General features: G+C 44.7%; 1 long non-coding RNA gene across 1 annotated transcript; it reads right to left on the bottom strand.

Annotated features, from left to right (window-relative positions):
• Positions 1 to 5,219: 5,219 nt before the first annotated feature.
• LOC119028766 lies at positions 5,220 to 21,011 on the bottom strand. Its single transcript, XR_005077795.1, has 4 exons — positions 14,960 to 21,011; positions 7,480 to 10,212; positions 6,170 to 6,421; positions 5,220 to 5,638 (listed from the first exon to the last, which is right to left on the bottom strand). It is a non-coding gene; the product is annotated as an uncharacterized LOC119028766 (long non-coding RNA).
• Positions 21,012 to 21,548: the final 537 nt, after the last annotated feature.

The raw sequence follows: 21,548 nt of genomic DNA, 5'->3' as shown, positions 1-21,548 counted from the left end.
TTCCTTCTGTGTGGGGAGACAATTTGGTGGATGTAGTTCAGTGGACAGAAAATAGTTCCTGCATGAAGCTGCTCACATCAAGGTCTGTGGCTGAAATACCTGGAAATGAATTTTTATTTCTGGGGCACTTTGAGCCCCTCTAGGCGAGCGCCATCTAGTTCCATTAACAGGATAAAAATATGTTTTTGATTTTGGGGTTAACTGTCTCTTTAACCTGTAAGACAATCTTTAAAATGCGTTGATGCTGGACCACGTATTTCTGACTGGCTAGAACTCACTGCCTCATTAAGATTACGATCATGATCTCATCAGGGGTCGCATGTCCAGGATCTGTGAAAAGGGGATTTTCCTTCTCAGATTTTTCCATTTAAATACTGGCATGAAAAGAGGTCACACATACAGTGTATCACATTAAACAAAACAACGATTTGAGTCCAAAATATAATCAAAATTTTGTGTGTTTCATTATTTTCAACCCCGGTAAACGTTTTGCAATCACTCCTCTCTCATAACCTTGGGAGGGGGGCGGCGAACAACCACCCCCCCAGGTTGGAAACAGCTGCAACGACTCCGGACTGAGTGATTTTCCTGGCAAGGAGAGGAACGGCATCAGTCATTTCAGCGGGTGCCCTGAAACAACATGTTAAGTTCAAATGACAAAGCCTTCGAAAACAGCTGCAGTAATTATGAAAGTGGAAGAAGCGGGAGGTCAGGTGACGTTGTTATACAGCAGAGCAACAGATCGGTGCAGGATGGAGTTCAGGGCGGATGGATGGATCAACGCAAGATTGCGCTATAACACAGGAGACAGGAGTGTGTGTTCCCATCTGACAGTCAATGTGGTGTTTTTTTAAAGCATGATTACAATCACCCTGAACCTTAAAGGGATATTTCTGTCCTTTTGATGTGGGATTATATGAGATATTTACCCCTAGTCTGTGTGTTGCCTACAGTTGATGACCCTCAGCTCTCCTCCCTCTGTGGTGAAGCAGCACGTTGCACCGACAGGGAATCAGAGCATCGCACTCCTGAACAAGACTGACAAAAAGACGTATTCTAGCCATCTATTACTATATTTTGAAAAAGTTTTTTGCACTTGACATTGCCTGACACAATCAGACTGCCCTTTCCCTTGAAACCAAATTCCCTCAACCGTCCTGCAAAATGCTGTATTACTAAGCACAAGTGCATCTGTGCCTGTCGTGCTCTGTATCACACCGCAGGTCAGCTGTTGGGTCGGACTTGCAGCGGCTGCCCTGCTCTCCTGTCGGTGCTACGGGCTGCTTCTCCACACGGGGAGAGCTGATGGTCAGCTAATACACTGACTAGGGATAAGAATCTTATACAAACCCACATCAAAATACCCAGACTATGACTTTAACCCTGTGTTTATTACTGCAGCCCTGATGACGAAGGTTCCCTAACCCAAACAAAGTAGTGTTTTTAGTCAAAACCATGACCCTTTCTGAACATAACCGAGTCATTATTGTGCCTGAATGTATAACCAAACCCTAGCCACAGTGCTGAAACAGTGATTTGTAATTAATCGCGTAAGGTGGCAACAAATAATCTCACCCACTGATAGTATAGTAGTCATGGAAAAGTAGGGCACAGTTCGTCCTAAACACTCAGCAGACTGCGTGGTGCGGTAACCATGAGGTCAGCATGTGTACATGATGCGACGCTGCCCTTTATAATGACGTTGTGGAATTTCAAGAACACAACGCCATGTGGAGACAAACAAACACTTTATCTCCTGCCCCGCACACACTGAGCAGGTTGAACCTGACGACCTGATATTCTGGTGTCGCGTTAATGAGGAAAACAAACTGTTACCTTCCCTCCAGAGAGCTGGTGTGTAGCTGGCCTCGGGTTCTCAGTGATAAAACACTTGTCAGTGAGGGGAGTCAGGATGATCTCATATGTTGTTCTACAGTCTTTTCTCCTCCTCTCTCTCTCACACACACACACACACACACACACACACACACACACACACACACACACACAGGCCAGGGGAATAGCAACTATCTCGGACTCAACAGCGAGGTCCCAGTTAAGGTGTCAGCCAGTCGTGGGTCAGCACTGCCTCATAATGTAAACACACCTGTGTCCTGTCATGATGCCAGCTCCAGTGTCCTCCTCACCCCCAACGCCCACCTCTCCCTCCCTCCCTCCCTCCCTCCCTTCATCCCCTCTTCCTCGCCCTCCTATGATTTACTCTGGTTTCGGTCAAATGAACGTCTCCGGTGCTTTTATCCTCCCTCTCTTTTGTTGCCCATTCTTGTTCGAGCGCCATGTACTTAAGAGGCACAGTTACACACACACACGCTTCTCACACACACACACACACACACACACACACACACACACACCTGTTTCAGAAATGAGAGCTTTTCGAAGATGAACACTTTCAGATGTAGAGCTCAGAATGTATATCGTGAAGGATACATGTCGTAAGTGAGGTTCTTTCGTACATGCAGGTTTATGTGTATGTTCCTGCCTGTGTGTGTGTGTGTGTGTGTGTGTGTGTGTGTGTGTGTGTGTGTGTGTGTGTGTAACCCCCTGCTGTCACACAAAGTTCACATCTGCTGTTCATTTACTTTGCGCTCATCTCCCATGTATCCATCCATCCACTGGGCACACACATAAATACACACTGTTGTTCCTCCATAGTGGTTTCGGTAACATAATCCCGTCACGTAATCACGCCTGCAGGCGCCTGATAAATGTAGGATGAAGAGAGCCTACAAACACAGAGATAAGACGCTCCTCCGTGGGGAAGGCCTGAGGTCAGCGCGACGGCTGGATGGAAACGCCGGGGATGAGGCCGGGATGAGGTCAGGGTAATCTGGACCGGAGACTGGATCCAGCTGGAGGTCAAAGGTTACTGGGTCAGTGTGTCAGGACCGTCGTGTGTATGTTCTTCCGTCTGATGTATTTCATCTGTCGCAGTCATACAGTGTTGGGCAAGCTTCTCGAAAATGGGATCACTTGTACGAGAGCCGCTCGTGCAAACTGATTTGTTGTCGAAGACTGATTAAGTGATTTGCATGAGTGTGATTTTTAAATTCTTCCATATACTTGGATGATGCCTTACAACAGCCCTCTCCATAACATGCATACATACAGACACTTAAATAATAAGTAAGTGTGATTTGGTGCAGATGTGGATGCACTTGTTAGTGAATCCTCCCACGTCAGTGCTTTTACAAGTCTGGAGGTAGTTTGGCTGCATCTGACTGCGTTACTTAAAAACAGGGACTTGTTTCTGACTGCTGTATACATGTGCAAAGTGTGTGTGGGCCCCATGTGATTCTGTACAAACACACTTATCATTAGCATAACAATAACTTGAGAAAGCTCTCTGCCCTAATGACAACCCCCAGAGCGAGCCAAGTCCATGATGAAGCGCTGCGGTGCCGTCATTAGCTCTTACACAAGAACTGATGAATTTGAATAGACCTGGGGATTGATCCCTCAGCCCTGCCGAGGAGAGCTGAATTACGTTTGTAATAATACACAGACAAAGAATCGCACATGTGTGTGTGTCTGTGTGCCTGGAGAGGGAGTCGGACTAAAACAATAGCAGTTACATAACCTAATAAACACAGAAAATGTGAAATGGTGCTTTCTTTATGAGGTCACGCTGACCAGAGCTAATCTACTCAGCCTGATGTGAGTAACCTGAAACATCCCTCAGTAATCTGGGAATGGAAAAGGCCCAGCCAGACAACAAAGACGCAGAAGAGGCCTGCAGCTACAGTATGTTTCAATCAGTCAAGAGAGTTTTTAACAAACGCAATATGACAAAAAGACGACGAGTGCCGACTCTTACTGCCTTATATCCAGGCGTGATGACTGTGTGATCCACATGTGTACCTGCATACATTTGCGAATGTGAATAATGCCAACTAGGGACATTGTTTCACACTAAAACAGGGGAAAACTCGTAGCCAACAGTTATGTCACCAGCAAAGGTTGTTAATAACAAAAGACACCACAGACACGGATGGCCATCTCTCTCCTGATCACCTGTCTTCTTAACATGGTTCTTAATGTTACTCTATAAGTTTGTTATGTCCCATTATTTTTTCTTTATAAATATACTTAAATTATATTTGAGCAGCATTGCGGCTATCATTTTAGCATCTTAGTATTAAAAATGCTGTAGTGAATGAGCAAGAAAGTAATAGTAGGAAAATAAAACAGACATTCATGGCCATCGGCGTATAGATTTCTGTGTTTACAAGGCCGAGCCCCGGCCCGGTTTAACCTCTGGTCACCAGGGAGGGGACGGGTGCGTGGGCTGTGCTGCAATATTTCCAGGAACCGGCGTTCTACCTCAGTGGGAGATCTCTTATCAGCTGATGATTGGGAAGGATAAGTATTAACTACATGCTGAGGCTCGGCCAAATGAGTAGTGTCAATCAAAAGAGCAGCCTCACCCGGAGCCTAAAATAACTGCTGTGAGATCCACTGGGCGCGTTTCTGTTGATTATCGGCCATCCCCGCTCTGCGCTTGCCTCACGTACGACCTATGATAATGATCCATCTGCGCCTCACCTCCGACCCCGCAAAGCTAAACCAGGTGCGTGTGGTGTGAGCTCGCGGGGCGGTGGGGGGGGACGCATGGATGTGTTTGTGTGCATGGAGGACCCCTGCCTACGCTGAGTGACAGGTCTGAACTTTTCCTGGTACCACAGGGCTGAATGAGGGGTGCAAAGAGAGGGAGGGGTGTCCCTTTACTGGATTTCTCTTCTCTCTTCCTTCTGCCCGGCAGGATCTCACGCCTGTCCATTTTAGTTTAAAAGTCAGATCATGACTGAACGGAAAGAAGAGGACAATACTAGCTGCATACAGGGAAGTACAGTACCAGAGACGGCACGAATAGAGTCATGTCTAGAAATCGTTCATCATCCCATTAGATCCTTTCGTGGTGGCTCTGAAGGAAGGACAAACAGAGGTCAGGTGGCCTGTGCGGGGGATCAAGACCAAGGGTCATGTGCTGGTCTGAGCCCCCCTCAGACACACAGGGCACCAGGTAAACAACCTGCTGACAGGAAATCCTGTCCGTCAAACACCAGCAAGACAGTGACGTCAGAGTCCTGACCCCAGAGTCAGCAGATTCCCCCTCCACCCAACCAGCCTGTGAAACACACACACACACACACACACACACACACACACGTTTCCATTTCGTTTTATGTTCTGGCCATTTATCATTAGTTCAACTGGGGTGTCACAGATAATTTCTATAGATGAATCTTTGTCACATTCATGAGATTAATGTATTTAACAAAATGAAATTGGGGGGGTTCCGATGAAGCGTGACGTTTGTTAATGTTAAAGCCATTAGCGGTAACGTCAGTGATTCCAGTACATATATGTTTTTTTTATGATTCATTTGAATGTGCATTCATTTTAAATTACAAGTCTTGCTGTTAAAACATATTGAGAAGTAATCCTCAGTTTCACAAGAACAAATACTCAGGAACTTGGTGGATGAACTTTCCTCGCTACAAACTCGCTCCTCTCCCACGTCACACCTCTCCTGTCCCCTTCTTCGTGCTCAGAATCAAAGTCCAGGGCCGCTGTGGAAACTCAGCCGTGCTTGAGGGGGAGGAGTTTTTGGTTTCTGCAATAAACAGAGTGAAGTTTTTTCATCCAATATGGGGGCATCAAAAGGGACACTGGGGATGCCAACATGTAGCAGGTGTCATGTTCACCAGTCAAAGTGGCTCTATGGATCGTTGTTAGCTAGTGTTGCTCTCTGAGGCACCTGAGAATGTGCATAAAATCACACTACTTTCACAAAGAAATCCACAGTCCAGCATATCTGAACAACTTTTTCACATCACGCTAGGATCATCATCACATGTGGCCAATAAATAGGTGATTAATACATGGAAATTGTTTTAAACTGTTACACAGAGCCCATTTAATCCAAAGTGACTGGGACATTTTTTCCTGGTACGATGCCACACATTGTTGCAGACTTTTTTTGTCTTGAACTGCGCAAATGAAACAAAACAGCAAATCGCTCAAAACCTGAGTTCAAAGCAGAAAATCTACTTGTACGGCCTCATACCGTCAGCATTTCGGGGGATTTGGGTAAACTGACCACACAAGAATTAGTCAGATTCCAGACAAGTGAACACGCACATACCCCAAGATGACGCAGTAACGCTTTAATGTTCCTGACGTCGTGAATCTTCCCTTTCCAAACTGTCTCTTAAAGGAGGTCCTAATGCCGACGACACAGTTTCCAAAGATTCTTCCCTGCACCGCTGTTCAAAGAAGCTCACTGAAATATTGAACAATTACTGTTCATTCAGTCGTATTTCCTGACATGACTGAGTGTGGCACGAATGAAGAGCTCCTTGCAGAAGGAGTGTGCAGCACAATGGCTCGCAAGAACCTGGCAAACATTATAAAAGAGCGAGAAAGAGTCGTTAAAGCATGTTTCTGTTGTTAAGTCATTAGTCAGTCTTTTGTTGGCCAGGAACGATCAAAGCTCAGGGGCCCTGTGTATTTGTGCAGGTCGTGGGTGTATGGTAGCCAGTTGCGAGCTTTATGTGCGCGTGTGTCTGTGTGCGAGTACATTGTGCGTCTTTTTTGTGTACATTTGGGCTCAGGCCCGGCGATATCACACTGCCGAGGATGGATGGACTCGACTCAACGCTCCCACAGGATGCTGTTTTTTTTTCCAAAGGTTTGTGTTAGAGCCGCTGCGCTGACGTCCTCTGATCCGCAGCCAGCCACACAAACAAGCCGGTGTGTGCGACGGTGCGCGTACATGTGCAGGCTCCCGCGTTTGAAATGTGTTTAGTTTGGACCGATGGGGCAAAGCAGCAGCTTGCCAGGGAACGAAACAGTGCTATCTGGCTCGAAGAGGCCTAGCGGGGGTCTGAAGTAACTGATCTGAGTTCAGTGGGTGGTACAAATGGTTTGATCAAGGAGGTCAGTCAGAGCTCCTTGGGGCTCTGACTGTGAGATCCTGAGTTTGATTCGAACACCAAGCGCAGCGCAGCCTCAGCGACGTGTAAAACTGTCTTTCCAGAACGGATCTTTTAAACAACAAACACACTCATTTCCTCCTCTAACACGTCCTCTTCATCTGCGCCCCAAAACCCCCAGAGGAAGTCTGAGACTTCTGCTCGTACCACCTCACAAAGACTCCACACAGCTTTATTCCTGTGTTCACTTCCCTTCATCTTCAGTTTCCTTCTCCTCTTCCTCTCCTACTGTCTCCATTCCCTCTCATCTCCAAAACTTCTGAGCATATGGAAATCTCATTCTGTGTGATGGTTGTTTGTGGGACCGTCCCCCCACCCGCGCCCCCCTCCAGGTCGAGGTGCATATCCGCGTGAGAGTGGAGTCTGGTGCCTCCCTGGCTCCTGGCGCTCTCTTTGACAGAGCTATTTCAGAGCTGTCATACCGGAAAACACACACACACACACACACACACACACTCACCGGCCTGTAAATAGAGCAATGGACTATGATGGCCTTTAAGAAAGCTGGGTGGGAAGCTGCTCGGTTGGGATTGAGTTTCCGGATGGCATGCCAGACGAGGAAGATACGAAGATAGGATCCCCTGTTGACTGCATGGACGTGAGTCAAAGGGGATGAAGGGGAAGAGAGGGCGAGAGATGACAGGAGACGATGACAGTGGACTCACAGTTTCACAAAATCTCTATTAATATTATTTTTTTCTGTATGTTGCATATCTCACAAACACAAGCAGCACACACACACACACACACACACCTTTACAGTTAACGTGCACTTTTAACCTTTGATGATACCAAAACTGAGGCCACAGGTTAGGAGAAAAAGTCCTCACCCGGAAGAACAGCATCGATGCTCAAGTGCTCAAAAGCAAAACCATTTGTGTTTTCCTTACAAGCGACCTCTTGTGGTCTTGTTGAAATCGGTGACAGTAAGTCACATGGCCTCCAGTCAACATCCCTGTATTGTGAGGAACTATTACCTCCGCCAAGGAGGTAATGTTTTCCGTCCGTTTGTTGTTTGTTTGGTTGGTTTGTCAGCAGGATTACACAAAAACAACCAAAGGGATTTCCACGAAATCTGGATGGAGGATGGGCTCAGCACAGAATAGACCTTATTAACTTTTGGGGGCGGATCCGGATAAAAGGACACATCCAAGAATATTTTCTTTCTTCTTTTTTCGTTGCTTTTTTCCAAAATTTTTGTTAATTTCTAAGGGAACAATGTATTGATACTAAGTCACTGAGGCATATTTAGGTGGCTGGTTTCAGTGAGTGAATACAAAAGGAGATCGTTGGGCCTTGGCGGAGGTATGCACTCTACTGTGATCATTTTTGTGATTTTTAAAGTAGCTGCATGGGAAATGAATGTGATTCATTGGTACGATGTTGATGTTATTGTCTGGTGGTGGCCAAAGTCCTCTGTACCAAGTAGTTTTAGTCACCCAGACAAGTCTTAATAATCAGAACACACTCATACCAGTTGTTATTTCGGAAGGCAATTTACGAACTCTTAGATTTTGACTAATACTAACTATACAGTCTACACACACAGCCCACACACGGTCAGTCTGCACAGTCGCTGTCACAAAGGCAGGGCAGGGCTTGGTCTCGACTGGTCCCCTGACGCTGGCTTATCAGCTCTCCCGCCTACACCTCTGCCTCTGAATGGAGCAGTGCCAGTTTTTATTGTTGGTCCGCGACAGTGAGGAAACTTTTGGAAGTGTTGGAAATCTGGAAGTGACTTATTTACCTGGACAAAAGCCACTTTCCATCAAGGAAAGAAGCATGTGTGCTTCCCTTGGACTTCAAGTTAAGTGTAGGTTTGTGCACGCGGAGGCCAGTTTCTGAGTATCACTGAACCCCATTGAAATTGATGAAATCCCGTAACGTTTTAACACTGTTTCACTGTGTCCTTGCTGCAACACCTCGACATTGTCACGGTGACCCAGAGAGAGGGTTACATCATGCCTGTCAGAATATCATTGCCAGTTCCTAAAAAGACTCAGGAGACGCTTTGTGTCCCAACGCCGATGTGGTCGGGACCAGAGGTCACTGTGTGCAGAGGTGAATGCCACAGTGTGGGAGGTACATCATGTTAGAGACTTTGTGTCACACTTCAAATAACGTGTGTGGTAACAGCAGGTCTGCACCGTTGCACCTCACCACATCCAGAGTGTGTTATGAAACAGGATCCTTGACTGTATATAGGATACAAACCGGAGGGGAAAATACACACCCATCAGCATCCTCATCTGCATCTCAACAGTTCCTGTTTTTGGCAGCAACTATATAAGGTATCACTAATGTAAGAACACACACACACACACACACACACACACAACACTGCCAAGCAAAGGAGGAAGGAGGGCTGTTGAGAACCTTTAAACAAAAAGACATTTTTAGAAAGGTCCTCTTGAGCGGGGAAACAAAGGGGGGAAGTGACATGACGTCGCACAGGAGGGAATCTGAGGGTCACCAGTGGCGTGACGGACACGCCTATGGAACAGTCTCACACATACACATTCACATGCTCATTTCGTATACACATACACACACACACACTCTATAAACACAGCCAAGGTCCTTTTGCGCCGCTCTCAAAAATAGCCGCTTCCTCGTCTCCCTACACATTCGCTGATATTAGAATCATAAGGATGTTCTGTATCCACGTTCTCCACAAGGAATCCACTGCGTTTTGTCGAGGGATGTTTTGATTTTCCCGTCCAGATCCACCTGCGACCCCGCGATAAACCTGTGATGTAACACTGAGGGAAGATCATGTAGGTTCCCACTCGGCAGACTAGCCGGACACAGTCGAATAATGTGCTGAACTGATTTTATTATTGACAGATATTAAAGGGGCAATACGTAAACTGAGCGAAGATTATCAACAGAATGTGAAGAAATAACAGTGTTGATGTTACAACGAAGACGACCATGCACTGTGTTGTAGCGATATCTACTGACGTTAGCATGCTAACCAGCTAGCGCCGGGCCTGAAAACCTCTCTCTGTCCCAGTGGTCCAAAGCTCCTGTACCTGCAGTGTGAACACCAGGACTTCCCCGGCAGGCCGGCCAGTTGCACAGCTAACAACCCCTATTTGTTGGCAGGATGAATTCAAGGTGGCCACTTGTTACGTATTGCCCCTTTAACCTGGGAGTGATTATAATGTCCTCGGTTGTTGTCATCTGGTTGCTGAAACGAGATGCACAATCGCTGCAACATGTTCCACTCCAAATTGGACACTGTTGTGTTTACAGGAAGTGTTTACTGCACAACCAACCCACTTCCTTAGCATCTAAACATAGCTCAGGACAACACTAATGGACAATAATAGCACAGAAGAGAACACTGGACTGTCTGTGATTACTACTTTGCTGACGCTGCCATTAACAATATTAGCGATTTGCACACATATGTTAGTGACTTGAACCTCAACACACCCACACACAGTTCAATAGGAAATGCAATCACAGCCTACAGCGCTGAAATGTATTGAGAGAGAACTATTGAGGACTATTGATTATTCTTAAGAGAGTGATGGGGGGTTTCAGAGGCCAGCTGTCTCACAAAAAATCAAACACACATGCATACACACACACACACACACACACACACACACACACCTCACATCTGGTGCATGTTAGATCTTTTGCAGAGTGTATGAATCTCAAAAACCAGAGGGGGTAAAGCCATCAATCATGCCTCCCCTTCTCTCTCTCTATGACGCCTGAGGCTACGAGGGGAAGCACATCATTTGTGTTTACTGTAACATTAAAGGTAAGGCCGAGGCCTTTTTTTTCCTGTTTCAACTCAGAATAGAACAAACAGGGGAGCCGCATGCTGGTAGGTCGTACACAGAGTTTTAAATCACAGCGAGGGACTGTCATAGTCAACACTGTAACTCCAGGTAATCAGGGTAAGCTGGACTCTAGTCTGAGGGGTAAATAAGGAGATTAGGTTACATGTGATTCGCAAAGGGCCATATAACTGCTTCTGGGGGAAACACGTAGCTGCTGTAACTCACTCATACACTCGCAAATGTATGTCGCATGTGTTTCAGTGGTGCATAGCTAATAACATTTTCTCATTGATCCCGATGTAAGGTCATGCTAGTCCTGACTCAATATGTGGACTGGTCCTCTATGTAATGGCAGACTCAGCTTTGATAGGATAATGAGGGTTTACAGAAGGGGAGGAGGGAGGGTGTAAAATGTAATAAACAGCTACACACCACAGCAGAGAGTAAAAAGCGAGGATCCATATGTGTGATCACTCCTCGATGGACATCACAGCCGATTACTCTTGGATTCAAACTCAGTATCGCTTTACGACGGGCGCTTAGTAATGGCAAACACACGCCTTCTTCAATATTCAGTCTTTGTTTGACATACAGTATTCAGTAAAACTCTCTCATGTCACTACATGTGCTCGCTGATGTTGGCAGTCCACCCTCGCCGTTGTTCGATGGCGCTATGACGAGTGCAGGGAGAGGCCTCGTCTGTGTGACAGGCTTCGTCACACAGACTTTTCATGTTACTCTGTCCACCCCACTCAGCCTGGTTAACCAGGCTATACAGAGCAAAACACAAAGCTGGTGTTGTAAGTTTTATACACCACTTTGGAAACGATTCCATTTTGGGTTTTGTAACGATTTTTAATCTGAAACAGAGCCTTTACAGATGCAACCATCTTTGTGTGGACATTAGCTCGGACACCAGTGTTAGTCAATTAGTGTGTGTGTGTTAAGTGTGGTGGTACAGGTAAAAGGCGAGTGGTTCTTGTTCTTGCATTGTTGGACCCCAGAGAGATGTGTGGAAACTATACAACTAGTAGAAAAAACCTAGTGTGTTCTTCAATCCTAGTCCCCGGGCCCTTCCGGATCATGTTTTAAATGTTTCCCAGCCCCAACACACCTGATCCAGCTGGGTTATTAAAGGGCTCCTGCAGAGCTTGATTTTGAGCTGATTATTTGAATCAGGTGTGTTGTGGCAGGGAAACATCTGGAACATGCAGGAAGTGGGGAGGACCAGGGTCGACCAACAGTGGACTAGTGGAACCAGACAAGGAAGACATCCAGAAGACAGAAGCTAATAGGAACAGCTGATGCAGGTGAGCCGTAGCTTATAAAGAGCAGCAGCGATGATTTGTTTTCATAGGTTAATGCAGACGTTAGCATCTATTGTGTCAAGTATATCGTCACCTGTCTTGATTTAATTCACGCCTTCTCTGGGAACATATTGAATCCACACCAGAACTCATCTAGGGTCAAAGTTAGGATGACTCATTGTGGGTTCACGCTGAGAATGACGATGACTCACATACAGGAAGACTGTTTTGTTTTTTTTGGTCATGCACACCCAAAGACACCCACCGGTACGTGGTGTTGACTCTTCGACATGAAAAATGTTTCCAAATCATTAAAAACACATCGAGAAAGTTTGTGTGGGAGCCCGAAAAGACAGGAGAGAACCCCCCTGATGTTTTTGGCAGACCGCATCATGACCTGAGCACGGGGTTACTGCAGCACCACCAGCTTCAGACTGACCAGGTAGCCCAGCTGAGCCAGGTGCGGATATGTTTATGTTCTCTGGGTAATTATGGCAAATATTATTGCAGCCTGCTGTTACTGCACTGTGCACTTTTGCTGGTGCCGCTTAGCTTGGACAAATGGCCAAAGCTCATTCACACAGAGTGGGACCAGTTGGGGAAAAAAGAGCGAGATCCCAGCGGCACCAGATGATTTGGTCCAGATCATCTAAACAATGTTGTTGTACAGAGCAGGACAATACGTTCAATGTACTGCTCAACTGATTTGATTATTCAATCTAAGATATATATTTTAAAAGCTCCTCCCCAGGTCTCTGTGTCTCTGTACAGTTTGTCCCTTGGCTTTCTCCCACCCTCACTGCTCATATTGCCCATAAGGAGAGGGAAATAAAAGCATGTCTAATCCAATGTTCTGTTGAATTTCTCTCACACACTGCTCACATGAACTCACGGGTAACACGAAGCAGAACATTTTCATGTCCTCAGCGAGACAGCTTTGAACTCGTTGCCATGCAAGCATATACATAAACGCTCTGTTCCACTTTAAAGAAAAAAGGTTACAACGTAAGAAATGAGCGGAGAAAATGGGTGCCTACCAACATGCAAATATAATACATACTATCAGTCAAGAAATGCAAGAAAAACAACATGATTATCAAAAAATGTGCACCAGTTTGGCGACAAGCAGCAACGATGGCAAAAGCACCATCACCTTAATTTTTGGTATTTATATGTACTGTATATAAAAGCACTTTGCTTTATAGTTTTTATGATATTTCAGGCAATTATTTTTCACATTTCTACACTTTTTCAATATTTCTACCTTATATATTGAATCTCCATATATTAGCGGATAACTTGTCTATTGAGACATAATTTCAACACATTCATTGTTTCATTTCAAATGTCAAGAATATGGAATTTTACAGGCTTTTTTCTTTTTATTTTTTTTCTCTGGCCTTTTATCGGCTTTTATTGATAGAACAGCTGATAGGAAACAGGATGAGAGAGAGGGGGAGTGACACACAGCAAAGGGCACCAGGCTGGGACTTGAACTTGGGGCCGCCGCAGCGAGGACAAAGCCTCTGCACATGAAACGCCCGCTCTACCAACCAGAGGTGGATTTTATTGTTCGATGTCAAGATTCAGTTCCGTTGGTCAGGTCGACAGGAAGAATCGTTCGTTCGTTCGTTCGTTCGTTCGTTCGTTCGTTCGTTCGTTCGTTCGCATTTCTGGTACAACGTCTTTTAGCCATGAAACGATTGTGCTAACGGTCAACATAACAGTGTAGTTCAAGGCAAATACATAGCTGCAACTAAAAAACTCCTGTTTCTCATTGGCTAAAATTCGACTACTGTATCCTAGACGCATACGACTGGCTGGCTCTCAGTCCTCTTCACCACTCTGATAACTAAACAGTGAACAACACAGCGACTGTGAGAACGAAAGACCGAATGAGAGAGAAGTGAAACGTGGAATCAGGTCAGTTCACATTAAAGAATTGTTCCTTTGAACTGATTTGTTCGCAAACTGTCCATCTTTACTACCAGCTGAGTTAAAAGGCGCCCCAGCTTCCAAGACATCTTTGGGGAAATTTACATTTAGGGCTTTTAGCAGATGCTTTTGTCCAAAGCGACTTACAGTAAGTACATTTGTCACAAGAAAGAAGCTGCAGCGCATCACCTTCGATAGTCTGAACAAATGAGTCTTGAGTCTTTTGCGGAGGATGGCGAGTGATTTCGCTGTCCTGATATTGGTTGAGAGTTCGTTCCACCACAAACCAGGTGCCAGAGTCACTCCACTCAGGAGACCCAGTCAGACCCACGTGTCAGGCAGCCAGACACACAACTCCACTGGGACATTCACACTCAAACCTCACTCACACAAGCATCGTTGGTTCATTCGCATTTGAAAGACAGAATGAATCTTCTCCATAATGACGGTTTAGGTGTAACTGTCCCTTCTGCATGTGCAAGCAAGATCTCTGACCTCTGAGCCTGTAACCTCTTGTGATTGTTCTGTATCTCCTCTAAGCGCTGTGCCTGTTTTTCGAGGGCCACCTTTAGCTCAACATTTATTTTCATGAGGACGTTCAGTTCCTCACATTTGTCCTCTATCTGCAGATTGTCCTTTAGGGCCTTCCTACATTTCTTCCAAACCACAGGAAATGATTGTGGCAGTGGGGTTTTGCGCTCACTTACGCACTTGATCTCCAATTTAAGCTTATTCATTTCTTTGGACAAAAGCGCTATATGCTGCAGACAGGACTCTCTCTCTTCCTCCCAGGGCATCATACCCAGAGTGTCATTTTGCTCCTCCGGATCACCTAAGGATTCCAGAGGCACCTCTATCTCCTCTGTCGATGACATTGTTGTTAAGTGAGATGACTCACTGATTTCTGAACCTGTGCTCTGTGGATCACTTCCTCGGTGCAAGTCGCTATTTTCTTGCAAAAGGTTCTCCTCCTGGCTGGTGCTAGCTTGGCTGGACACCGGGTTGTTCTCCTCTCTCTTCATGTCTCCGCGTTTGTTAGAGTCGGTGCTCTGTGTGTCACTTCGTTGTTCAGTAAATGAAACGTAAAAGAAATGTAAATGAAATGAAGCCTATTAATGTCTTGTGATGATTTCAAAGCCTCAAAAGGCTTTGCTCTTTTAGAATGTTCAGCAACATTCTAAAATATCAGCGAGTGTTCTTCGGTTGTGATTGGTGGATTGATGTTATGCAGTTTCTGTTGAGTTTAACTGCTAATAAAGTCCAAGAACTGATACCTGCCGTTTAGCTCAGTGGGTAAAGCAGGCGTTCCATGTACAGAGGCTCTGTCCTCGCTGCAGTGCCCTCGGGTTCGGGTCCCGGCCTGCGGCCCTTTGCTGCATGTCACTCCCCATCTTTCAGCCTGTTTCCTGTCACGTCTTCAGCTGTTCTATCAATAAAGCCACATCTCTGCAACTGTGAAAAAAAACACACAAAAAAATGTGAAGGACCAAAGCACCTGTGCTCGTGGTATTAACACTAATTCTCCAGCTAGCTGCATGCACAGCTAATTAAGCTTTATATTTAGCAGCAGCTACCTTCTCGAGTGATATGCTGCCTCTGTTTGTTGGGAGTATGGGCTCAACAGGTGGCCAATTCTTAAATATTGCACTGTTAAGTGCAGTTCAGGGACTCCTTATTGGAATTTAGCAAAAATAGAATCATCATTTTTGGTGAGGGGATCTGTGGGAGATCTGTGAAGAGGTGAGGGATTTGAATTGTTGTTTTTCATCTGATGGTGTAACATGGGTGCTGTTAACAACTGAAAGTAAGCTAGTGTGGTTCAGCAGACTCAAAAAGAAACCTATTTCTTGTAGTCAGAGATGAGTTCAACTAAATAATTGGCTCCTCAACTGTGGTTGTACAGCCAGGAGCGCTGTTAAAAATATCTGTGTTTAACTTGAGTTTTCTGGAAGTGAGACATTCTGCAGTCAGGATTCATCAGTCTAAACTGCAGTCTACAGTCTACAGTCCATGGAGAGCAACAACCATGGAAGTTGAGCCTTCCATGGTTGTTCCATGGTTGTTGCAGTACAGAGGTTGTCAGTAAATCTGAAAACAAGCGTATACACTTGGTCCATTGTATCGTCTGCATGACAGAAAGAATGGGGAATCTTTGCATGTTGAGAGCTGAGCTAAGATGGTGTTGTGTTGTGTTGTTGTGTAGTTTGAGTGATTTTCTGTTTCTGAACTCTCGTCTTCGGGACAGCCTTCGGGGCCGTCAGACCTAGATGAGTCAACTCTGTACTTTTATGGCTTCCGGCTACTTATTACTCATTTGGATGAGCTAATGCACACATGCTGAAAGGAAAAGCACAAACACACATGCACACACACACACAGACCATCGCACAAAAGCCCTTTCGTAGAAACTTTCTGAATTGCGAGTTAACTGTGAACTATTGACATTTCATTCTTGATAAACAGGATGTGACTTGTTAAATAAGCCACTGTCCTCGCCATAAATTCTCTTCAGGGTCTCAACCATGGTGGTCTTAGATACCACCACCAAAAAAAAAGAGATAATGGCTGACACCCTGTGCATTATGGAATTCATTTTAGATTCTTTGGCATTCTTAACAGACAGAATTTAAAATAAGTGTTACAGTTCTCATACAAACAATGGCTTTTAAAGTAGAAATGCTGGATTTCAGCCACTTGAGGAAGGGCAACAACCTGTCAACAGACCACTGACCACTTGTAGTTATGTTAAAAATGCAAGCAAACAAATCCCCCATTAAACGTCTTTAATTTAGACTTATGTTTCTGGTGACCTTGTAACTGAAAGCAAGTCCAGTATTCACCTACTTATTTGCTCGGTTTTGGTCTCCACCACCAAAAAAAATATATATCTGGCTGTTTATCAATAAAATGCACCACTATAAATGTTTGTCTGCCATTTGGTGCTGGTAAGGTTGGTTTATCAGAGCTATGTTCCTGGAAAAAGGCTCCAGTTGTATCAACGTTATGGGCCCTTAAAAAATCTAAACATTAGCCAAAACACTCCATAGAGCTGAGGGACACTGAGTGAGTTGTTGCAGAAATATCTGCAGAAGTAAGCATGCTAACCAGCTAGCCCCAGCTATCCCGTGTTATGAACTTTGCACTGCAAGAGGTGATCTGACAGCCCCTCATAGTTTCAGCTAGAGGATGTAAAAGCAGTGAGTTCATTACTTAGACTAAAAAGGGCCACTTACCTCGGCTGCTGTCACTACAGCTGAAGATAGCTACACCACAGTATGGTAAACAAGTCCAGTATCGTGAGCAGCTGTTTGTGGTTATGCTGCCCCCTATAGTTTCCGAGCCACCTTTGAAATGTGTTTCTTCAAGTATGCATGTGTTATGTAGCGTTACAAAGTGTCTAAAACAGCTTATGCATACATGTTATTCTCTAAATTTAGCCCACTGACATGTTTTTCAAATAAGATTATTATAATATAACAAGAAGTCCTCGTCCCCTGAAGTGTCCAGCACTTCCATCATCATGACAGATATTTGAGGCATTTTGTGTGTGAACTGCCATGTGTTGTCAGTGTCAATGTGTGTTCTACAAACACACTCACAGACAGACACACTGATGGCTCTGGTGCCACAGAGTCTGAGTGGGGTTGTAATGGGGGTCTGAGATGATGCTGAGTCCGTTTAGACATGGTGCTGCACATGAAAGCTAGACTCTTCACAGAGAGTTAAAATGGCAACACAGACAAGAGGCAGCACGCAGGGAAACACACCAGGACTAAACCAATATCACATTTTAACCGGAATGAAGCAGGACAGCTTTCAGGTGTTGCTGGTTATGACTTCCTGCAGAGACAGGATCCTCAGTCCACTCCTCAGCCCCAGGAGCAGAGCTGGATCTGAGGCTGGAGCCAGAGTCTGGCACCCTGTCTCTCCCACCTGCTGAGACCGACTGGGCTCCGTCTCCCATCCAGAATGACCCGGCACCCACGGTTTTGTCCCACCATCTCATCTGGACTCATTTTAGATTTTTAATAATGGAGTGTTGGTATAATCAAAATTGATCATCTAGCATTGGTCAGAGTGTTCCAAGAACTACAAACCTGACTGATGCTGGCCTTCGGGTTCGAGTTTCAAAGGAGTCACATGTCACATGTAGGGTTTGTGCATGCTCCTGCGTCCTCACATGTGTGCATATGATGAAGGTGTGAGCAGCGGAGGGAAGTGAATGATCGCGGTGCCAAACGTTGACCTCATGTGGCTTCTCATGCCCTTCACTGGGAAGGTATTTGAAGTTTGACTCAGACCCTCAGATCTCACATGTGGCTTATATTTGCACCGAAATACCTCCCAGATCTATTGGCTGCTTTGAAATGGACGTAAACATGAACCTCCTTGCCATTTATCTCAGGCCATTTGGCGGTCTTTATAGTGTCACTGCTTTACAGGGGCATAGGAGGGTGTTTAACTTGTCTCGGGGTGCTGTTATGGAGGCCTGTTTATCCCATCACCGACGGAGTGTGTGAAACTGAGTGAAAGAAAAAGGGAGGGAGTGAGATTGCTCAATACTACCAAGTGTGTTGACATTACACAATTAAGTGAAATGCTAACTTCGAGCGAATCCGAAAAACATAGAACAAATGTGGTTAGAGAATGACTTTTTGAGGGTCCTTGTTCGCTCCCATTCATGAACACAGGCGAGCAGAAATTTCCCAAACTTCGTGCTTGCTTGTAGGTTACACAACACTGCGGTGTGGCAAGCTGCCCTGTTATTGTTAACTGGCCCAGTCTCCACTTCTGACTTATGGAGAAAACAGCTCCTTTGCTGCAGCTGCTGACGGACATGTGTTCGATACTTTCTCAGTCACATTTCCTGGAAGCTCCTGAGGGCTGTCAGGCTAAATCAATGTGAGGCCTTTATCGTTTCGAAAAGATCAGAATTGGGATCATTTCTTTGTTGAGTTTGGTCTATTTTGTCCATCTTGCATAATCTGGACTTTAAGTTGATTATGTCTCTACATCGAAGCCAGTCAAAATCATTCCTATGTAACTGATACATAAACTGGCATTGCGTGTGACATATGTTAAGATATATTTATGCATTGTCTAAGCCTTGTATGTGTTTCAGTGCGTGCTGGCAAGGGCAAGAGGTTCACAAGATCATTTATAGAGTGTATTTGCAGAGGGCTCATTGTCTGCACAAAGTCCCCCGCTGTTTGTGGTCTATTTCAACTGTAGGAGTCCACATTCACATCGTGGATCTAGATCGTAAATGACAATGGGCAGTGAAAAGAGAGCCGTCGTTTCTGAGAAACAGAGGCATAACTTTTACGGGTTATTACAGTAATCAGCTTAAAAAAAATAGCTCGCTGGTCACTGAGTGGAGATGAAAGATCCTTAGTCTGAACTTAAATAGGGTCAAACATGCTTGTGTTACATTACTGAGGATGGAGAAACACTATTAAAGACCAAAGTGATGAACCAGGTGATAGGTAATGATTCTGCAAGGTCTGATAAAACTTTTTCGCTTGAATGTTCCACTTTACTATCACTTAACCTTGACTAACAGAGACTGGATTTCACGTTGACAGTGACAGTCTCTGATAAATGAGACTTAAAGGTGATTTTCTATGTCTATAAGCAATCACTGGAAAGGCTCTATGTAACAATTTGTAGCAATTTACACATAATAATCATGATTGTTTTGACAGGACATAAAAAGAACACAGAAGGTCCACAGAGCCCTTAAGAATTAGTTGGACATTTTCGGTGAAAAAAAAAAATTGCCTTCAGTCTGAGAGTTAGATAAAAAGGTTGATACGAATCCCATGTTTGCATGTTAAATTTAATGGTACAGCCAGCAGGTGATTAGCTTAGCTTAGCACAAAAAACAGGAAACAGCTAGCCTGGTCCTATCAAAAGGTAGTCTGACTCACCATATGTAGTCTGTGGGTATAAACCTGCCATTGGGCGCCTAGTTACCCCTCTTCCACTATCTGCATGTTATAGTTTTCAAATCCTAGTCACTATACAGAACGACAACAACATCCAAGCTATTTTCCCTAATGTTTACCTGGTTGCTAACGGTACATACCTAAAAAGCTAGCAGCTCTTACCTTTTCTTTTATGGGGGTGTAGACATTTTTACAGACAGGGCTCACCTCTAAGGCTCCTGTGCTAACAGTGCAAACAGCAACACTCCTCCGGTTGCTCCAAGCTCCCAGCAATCAGCTATGCATATGAGTCAGTGCATTTTTCCCTTTTTTACCATGATGATACAAGTACAGACTTTTCTCCAGTGTTGATGCAGCACTCTGGAGATCTGGTTATGCAAGACTAGTCCAAAGATAAAGAAAATCTGCCTGTCTGCCCTTCTTAAGCTCATTATTTAACACTTTATATCTCATTTGTTTAAAAGTTAGAGTAAGCCAAAAAACAAAGGAACAAAACCTACATGTTGGGGGGTTACGAAGATAATTACTTCCTGAAATCTTGTCGCCTCTGTGAGTCAGGACTAAGTTACGCCTCTCAAACTGCATTAAACTAGACAAACTGCATAGATACAGCACACATACACACACACGCAAACATAAGGGAATACTCCTAATCAGAAAACATTTCCAATTATCAAAACCATGAAATCGTTACACATTCAATCATTTGCTCTCAACACGGGCGTGTCTGCTGGACGATGCTTCAAAGTAAAGTCTCCACACGCACGCACGGCAGCACGTGGGAACACTTTCCTTATTACATCTTGAGTGGAAATATATGGAAAAGAAGATAAAGAAACGCTGCTGTGATGACGATCATCCCTGTATAGTTTACTAATGACTGAATCAACTCAAGTGGCTACGTCATTTTTGACGTATATTTCTTTTGTTTTACTGCTTCCTTTTCTGTATAGGCGACTCCTTAGAATAACAGCCCTTTCTTTTGAAAATATGAATTCTTTATGATGGGATGTAGAAATGTGTTGACCACATCTTCTAATACCATGCATCACAACTCGATTAACCCGTTGACTTCTACTTTATGTGTAGGCCTCACTTCAAATCATTAGCAATTCATGCATCTGTACTTTCCAGCCACCCGGTCTTAAAACCACTAATACACACTCACATACAGAATTTAATAAGTCTCCACACCCAAAGTATGTTGCTGCAGTATGTTCTGGTTTTGCATCATTTCCCAAACAGAATATTATAAGCAAGGTTTACCTATGATTACAATGTTACCTTCTCTGCAATGTGTTAGTGCCTCTTGGCACTCACATGCAGCTTTCAGAAAACAACCCCAAAATCATTTAATAGACCTGATTTGAGAGCCTTTGGGAAGGGAGCTGGGTTTATGCCCCAGGGCCCTGGAAAAAGGCAGAGATGGAAGGATCAGTTTAACAGTAAATAATGTTACAGTATGAATAATGAGCTCCCGCTGTGCCGGGGCCTCAACCGGACTAATGACAGAGACCTGTTTTAGATTACGTCTTGCAC

This window comes from Acanthopagrus latus, chromosome 11 (genome assembly GCF_904848185.1).
Source record: "Acanthopagrus latus isolate v.2019 chromosome 11, fAcaLat1.1, whole genome shotgun sequence".
NCBI classification, from domain to species: Eukaryota; Metazoa; Chordata; class Actinopteri; order Spariformes; family Sparidae; genus Acanthopagrus; species Acanthopagrus latus.
Note: the sequence above shows the minus strand (reverse complement) of the source record. Positions and strands in the feature narration are given on the sequence as shown.